We start from the raw sequence: 6580 nt of genomic DNA, 5'->3' as shown, positions 1-6580 counted from the left end.
GATGCATTGTGAGGGTGTCCCTGTCACTATAGGTGTGCAAACAGCTTCAGAATAATCACTGACCCAGGATATCATGGACAGATTTCATACATAAGGTAAAAGTTTGAAGTCAACGACACTGAGGGTGCCTCCTGTCTGGGAGATTCCCTGTTGGCTGGGTAAGCAGATGTGTGGGAAGTGTGCCTGTATGTGTGGAAAGGTGGTCCCTGGCCCAGGCCTGCGTTGGCATGCATCTCCTTACCTTTGGCTACAGAGGGTGCCAGAGATGCCATCAGATGGGGTGGGGGGGGAGGTTGGGAGGTTGTTTGAGGTCCAGGTGAGGCACTTCAGCAAGCTAGGGTCCCTCCCCCAGCCCCACCCTCCAAGGCCCTGGAGCCCAAGCCTGAGCCGACTGCCAGGGCCTTTCCTGGAACTCAGCAGAGGATAGAGCCCCTCCCTGCCTGCCCTGGCACACTCCAGGCACAGCACGTCCTCTGGGGTACCTTGCAGACACCTCGGTTGGCTGGGGCCTGGGACAGGTCCCAGCCCCACAGGAAAAGTCCTACTCTGGGCTGCCATCTGAGCTCCTGGCCCTGGGGGCTGTCATCTTCACAATGGCCCTATCAGACCACAGGGAACAGCAGGCACAGAGGAGGAAGGAGAGGCTTTGTGGCTGGGTGGCAGGATTAGCAGGTCTTTGTTGTGGCTTTGGGTAGGAGGGTGGGTAAGGCAGAAAAGCAGGGTCTCAGGCTTCAAAGCACCTCCCACCTGCTTCTCCCTTCCTCTAAGGAACTCTTCAGGGGCCTAGTGGTTTTGAGGGGTGGGGACAGGAAGAGACTGAACTCTGGGTCAGCCGAGGACAGAGCCGGGGGAGACCTTTTTGCCCCCCCGTCCCATTTCTGCCAGCATCTTCTTCCTCTGCTCCTCTACGTCGCAGGGCAAATTTCTACCTCCACCTGCAGCGAAGAAGAGTTCCGTCGTCCAGAGGTCTCCCAGCATGGCGGGCTTCGGAGGACATTGGACGTGTGTCCAGCAGCCGTAGGCCCGGCCACACCTGCGGCTGGGCCCGCGCGCCGCTGTCCCGGAGGCGCGGGCAGCCGGAGGGACGCGCCAGGCGGCCACGTGGAGGCCGGAGCGCGCCGGGGACGGGCGGGGCGGGGGCGGCCCCGGAGCCAGCACGAGCCCGCCCCTCCCGCGGGAGCCGGCTCGCTGACCGCAGGCTGCAGGAGCGGTTTATCTGGTGAGCGAGCACACCCACTTACCCCGCTGCTGAGTCAGGCTGTTCGCCCGCCGCCCGGGACATTGTGTTCCAGCCCCGGCGCGCTGGCACCCAGCCCAACCGCTCGCACCAGCCTCCTCGCCCTGTTTGCGCTCGCGGCTCGCGCTCGGCGCGCAGCCTCCCCGCCGCCCAGCCGGCGAGCGCGCCGGGGCCGCACGGGGCCCGGGGGGCGGCCGGGGGCGGCCGCGGCACCCCGGGGGCGCGCTGCAGCCGTGGTCGGCCGCTTCCTGGCCTTAGAGCGCCCAGACCTGTCCATCCCCCCACCTGAGCCCTGGTGTGGAGCCCGGGCGTGTGTGGGGCCTGGAGTAGCGCAGGTGGGGGGGCAGGTGGTGCAGCCCCACGGGGGGAGGGGCCGCGCCCGCCCCCGCCCCGCGGCGCTAGGCCCGGGGCTCTTGGAGTATCGCCGGGGGCGCGACAGCGTCAGACTCGGGAGACCTGGAATGCGGTCACGTGACGACGGAAGCCGGGCAGAGGGGCCAAGTGGAGCGATCCCCGCCGGAGCCCAGCCCCGGGGCTGCTCTACTGAGCAGGGACTCCCAGGGGCTGGCAGGGCAAGCCCAGCCCTTTTGGATAGCTCGGGAAACCTCTGGCAGGACACCAGGAGTAGCAAGAGCCCAGACGCTAAGGAGTGGGAGCCACGGTAGGGTGGAAGAAGACCACCCCAAACTGGAGCCTGACCCCCCCCCCCTTTGTCCAGCCCCAAGAGGCAGATTTATTCAGATCCATGTTTTCTCCTTGCCTACCCTTCTGCAGAAAGAGAGCACCGAGTGCTGAGCCTGAAGGTTCCGCGTCTCCAAACCAAGGACTTACTGAGCACCTACTGTATGGAAGGCTCTGCTGGATTTTTTAATTAAATTTTAAAATTTAAGGCACAGTTTCTAAAGTCCTTTCTTAGCCCTCCTTCCCACCCCACAGTTGGCATGCCATTTGCCATGCCTGGAGACCCTGTGCTCCACGTCTACCTATCTCTCAAGCCTGGTTGGAACAGCACCAGCCAAACCTGACTCCTCTCCCCTCTGAATGCCCAGCACACTGGGTTTGTACCTTTCTCACCACACAGCTTGTGGCCTGGCTCATATTCTAGCGATTTCACTAATCCTGCTCTTCTAACCAGATTAGAAAGTCCTTGAGGCAGAAACAAAGTCCTCTTCTTTGAGGCCTCCCCCGTCACTCAGCTCATCCCCCACAGGCCAAGCTTGGCCCTAGAGTTGATGTTCAGTAAATATTGGGTGTATTGAAATGATTTCCTGCCCTTGGGCAGTTTGCAGGCCAGTTGAAGAGACAAACACACAGCATGTGAGGTTAAATAATAACCCAGGCCAGCAGGTGGTGAGTACCAAATGTTTGTAAGAGCTATAAGGACTCTTTGGAAAGAGGTGGTGATATCGGCGAAAGATCCCAGGAGGTTCTAGGCCTTGACCTGTATCTGTGGAGGAGCAGAGAGGAGGCGTGGAGGTGACTCATTCTGACTGACATCATGAACCAGCATCCATGCTAGGTACTTTACATGCATTATCTCTAATATTTAAGGAGGGGGGTAGGTTTGGGAGGAGTGGAGGGGACAGTGCGCAAGCCAGACCTGCCCAGAGCCAACCAGAGCTTTGAGGCAGCCTTGGATCTGCGCTCCCCACCCTCAGTCCCCAGGCACTGCCTGTTCCCTGGCCTGCCACTCCTACACACTACACCCATGAGGGCTGCCCAGCACTGCCCAACTCTGGATGCACTCTGGTCCCACCCTGCTGAACAGCTAGCAGTGTGACCTTGGGCAAGGCACTTCCTTCCCTGCGCCTCTGTCATCTGCACCTCCACTGCAGCGCTTACAGTAGGCTGTGACTCAGTCCCGGTGATACTTGATACCTCCCCTGATGTTACCTGGACTACTGTGGCTGCCTGTGTCCCCACCCGCTCCTCACCTCCCCCACGCATTGCTCCCTCCCGGTCTGGAACTGCTGAGAACACTGGGTACAGAGTGTGAGCAGGGATAGTAGGTTTCCTGTGGTTGCAAAAGTAACCTCGGGACTTTCCCCACAGTGTGAGCTGCGGGAGAAGAGGGGGAGGGGGAAGCAGGGCCAACCTCCAAGGAACCTCTTCTCTCTTCCCTGCCCTCCTCAGAGCTCCCGGCTCTCAAAAAGGCTGGTACAGTTTGTTACTCTGGGGCTGGGGCAGGAATGTACGGTGTGTTTCATATGGCCCCTGTCCAGTCCTACCCTGGCTGCTTTATATTTATACTTCCTTCTTCAGCCCTAGCATCCTGCTGACAATCACCCCCGCTCTCATCTGCCCACCTCCCCCCTGACCCCGGCCCCACCCCACCCCCACCATGGCTCCCACTTGGGTTCTAAACTCTTGTAGGAGGTGGGAGTGGGGGACAGAGAGAGCCCTGGAGGAGAGAAGTTGGACTCTGGCAGGGTGAAGCCCCTAGTCCTATTTCTCTATCCCATCACCCAGCCCTGAAACTGCCTCCAAGGCCATGGACTCTCCAATTTGGGTCTGAAGTTTCTCTGGCGGGCCTTTGAGGTTGATCCGCCACTCCTTGCCACCTGAGCACTTCAGCCATATTCTTCACTCCAGCTAGATTAGTGAGCCGAAGGCTCTATTTAAGTTGCACCCTCCCCCTCAAAGAGCTTCGCAGACTTGCTAATCCATGATCCTCCCCCATCAGTCACAGAGAACACGGCAGAGGTAGGGGATGGGGGTTTGGGGGGATGCCACCCCCTACCCCAGGAGTCACACCTTCCTAATAGATGCTGCAAAATGGAATTTGACACTTGGTGACTTAATGATATTCTGAGTGGTGACAAATTTAATCTCAAAGTGGCTTAGATATTCAGAGATCGCTAGCCCCCTTGGACAGTTAAGGCACCTGAGGCTCAGAGAAGTGACAGAGCTCCGGTTCACATCGAGGTGTCTGACATCAGAGCCAGCACTAAGTGGCCTGCAAGACTGCCTAGGTCATGCACCTCCAAATCCTCCCCGTCTCCAGCCTTAGTCGTATTCCCTTCTCCCTTCAACTGATTCCAGGCACTCTGCCTGCCTGGAGCCCTTGCGCACCTTGAAGTGCGATTAGCCAGAAAAGTGTTTTCGGCCCTTTTACCAGGCTGAAATGTGGTGGCCTCAGAGGACACCAGTGGTGCAGTTGGATGGTCAGGCCTGCTGGCTGTGGGCAGCTTCATTATCTCTCAGCGGCTGGGAGGCCTGCTGCACTCACCCCCTCGCCTGGGAGCAGGCTCTGCGTGTATTGAGCTGGCACTGGGCCTAAACACCGGGGGCTGAGCCTGGGTTCCAGGGCTCTGCACTCATAGGACCTATTCATAGCAGGGCTTTGGGAGCAATCGCCATCATGTCAATCCCTGACATTTGTGTCCATTTCACTTATATGTCCTAGCTCGGTATGATCTTAATGTTTCCTCTAAGTAAGGAGAATATTACCCACTTCCCTGATGGGAAAACTCAGGAAAGAGCAGCTAAGTTGCTCACCCAAAGGCAAGAAACTAGGTTTGTGACTGTGATATCTGGGGTGCTTTGTTTCATAACATAGGGCCTTTCCTGAGCTGAGAGAGGAAGAGTTTCCCAAGATGTTCCAACACCTGGTGACATGTGGCCTTTCATCCAGTCCTGTTACCCTGGGAAGGGACCACAGCACCACACTGCCCTTGCTACCCTTATCTACCCCCAGGGGCTGAAGCAAGGGCGCTAGATGTCCTGTAGGTAGTTGGCCTGCCCCGCTCCCTGGCTTCCTGTCCTCTGCGGCTCTCAAGGGCACATTTTGTCCCCTCTGAACCCAGTCTTCCTTCCTCTTTTCCCCTTCCTTCTCTCTTTCTCTCTCCTTGCTCACTGAGAGCTCTGTTTATATGACTCCATTATTTTTGCTTTTTGTATGTCCATTTTCCTGGGACATTTCCTAAGGTCCCCTCTGCCTTCTTTCCTCCGATGCAGTCTTGTTTCCCAAGAAGCATCTTCCGTTCCTATCCCAACCCCACTCCTCACCTCTCCTCCAGCTTCTGCCAGTGTCAAATTGCTCACATTCATGCATTCAATGGGCTCTTAATGAGCACCTACGGTGTGCTCCAGGAATTGTGTTAATGCCTGGGAATCCAAAGTCCAAAAGCTGTGCTGGAGCACCTATTAAGCACCTACTGTGTGCATTAGGCATTGTGCTTCATACTGGGGGCACAAAAGCTGGTTGTTACCCTTGAGAGATCTCTGGGCTACTTGGGAAGATGCACAAAAATAGGTCATTATAATGTCCCAGGAAATTGGGGACTGGGTGTGGCCAGAAGAGTCAGGGAGGGCTCCTCTGAGGAGGCCAATCTTCAAGTCTGACTGAGGAGCTAGCCCAGGCAGAGCAAGGGCACAGGGCATTGCAGGTAGAAGGGACAGTGTGTATAAAGGCACACGGGCGTTAAGCTGCCCCCTGTTCTCTGGTGGGCACTTTGAGTTGTTTGGTCTGGCCTGGACATGGACTGCAGGTTGGGGAGCCCAGGGAGATGAGGCCAGAGGCAGGCAGGCCCAGATGGTGCAGAACCTCATGTTCCAGCAAAAGGATTGCCCTTTATCCTGGAGCAGCCAGAAGCCAAGTAGCCTCATGGCTCCCTGCAGCCTGGGAGCTTCAGGGCTGGGCATGGGCCAGGCCCATGGCTTTCTCTCAAGCTCTCATTAACCCATATTTACTGCCCTTTGGCTCAATGAGGCCTGTGGGAGAGTCAGACACTTAAATATAATGCTGTTTCCAAGGCACATTTATTTATTCATTCATAAATGTTTAGCAAGCTCTGATTTTGCCAGGTGCTGCTCTGAGCTCAGGAAATGGGCCATTTAACCCCACAGAGGTCCCAGCTCTCAAGAAACTTACATCCTTGGTAGTTGGGAAGGGAGGATAGGCCATAAACAGAGAAACAAAACAAATAAGTTAGCAAGGTAATTTCCCATAGTGCTAAGTGCAAAGAAAATAAAACAGAGTGATGCAATTGAGAGTGTTGGGGTAGGTTGGGTGGTCAGGGAAGTCTTCTCTCAGGACAGTTACATTTGAGTTGAAACCTAGACTGCAAGAACAAACCAGTATGTGAACATCGAGGGCTTAGGGTTCCAGCACATGCAAAGGCCCTGAGGCAGGAAGCAGCTTGGTGTTTTCTAGGTTTAGAAAAAAATGCTGGGTTCAAATTCATTACTCCCCAGAAATTCTATGCAAGGATTATTGTACCCCTTTTATAGAGATGAAAACTAAGTCTCAGAATGGTTAAGGCCCTTGGCCCAAATCATAGCTGGTCGTACAAATTTTGGCTCTAAAGCCATTGCTGTTTTTTCTACCAAAGTATCAAGTAT

General features: G+C 56.0%; 1 long non-coding RNA gene across 1 annotated transcript; it reads left to right on the top strand.

Annotated features, from left to right (window-relative positions):
* The first annotated feature begins 1627 nt into the window (after positions 1-1627).
* LOC107545597 (uncharacterized) lies at positions 1628-2126 on the top strand. The gene is made up of 2 exons (XR_001604047.2): positions 1628-1898; positions 2012-2126. It is a non-coding gene; the product is annotated as an uncharacterized LOC107545597 (long non-coding RNA).
* The last annotated feature ends 4454 nt before the right edge of the window (positions 2127-6580 follow it).

This window comes from Miniopterus natalensis, chromosome 5, assembly GCF_054644295.1.
Source record: "Miniopterus natalensis isolate mMinNat1 chromosome 5, mMinNat1.hap1, whole genome shotgun sequence".
NCBI lineage: Eukaryota > Metazoa > Chordata > Mammalia > Chiroptera > Miniopteridae > Miniopterus > Miniopterus natalensis.
This window is presented reverse-complemented; position numbering and strand designations above follow the sequence as displayed.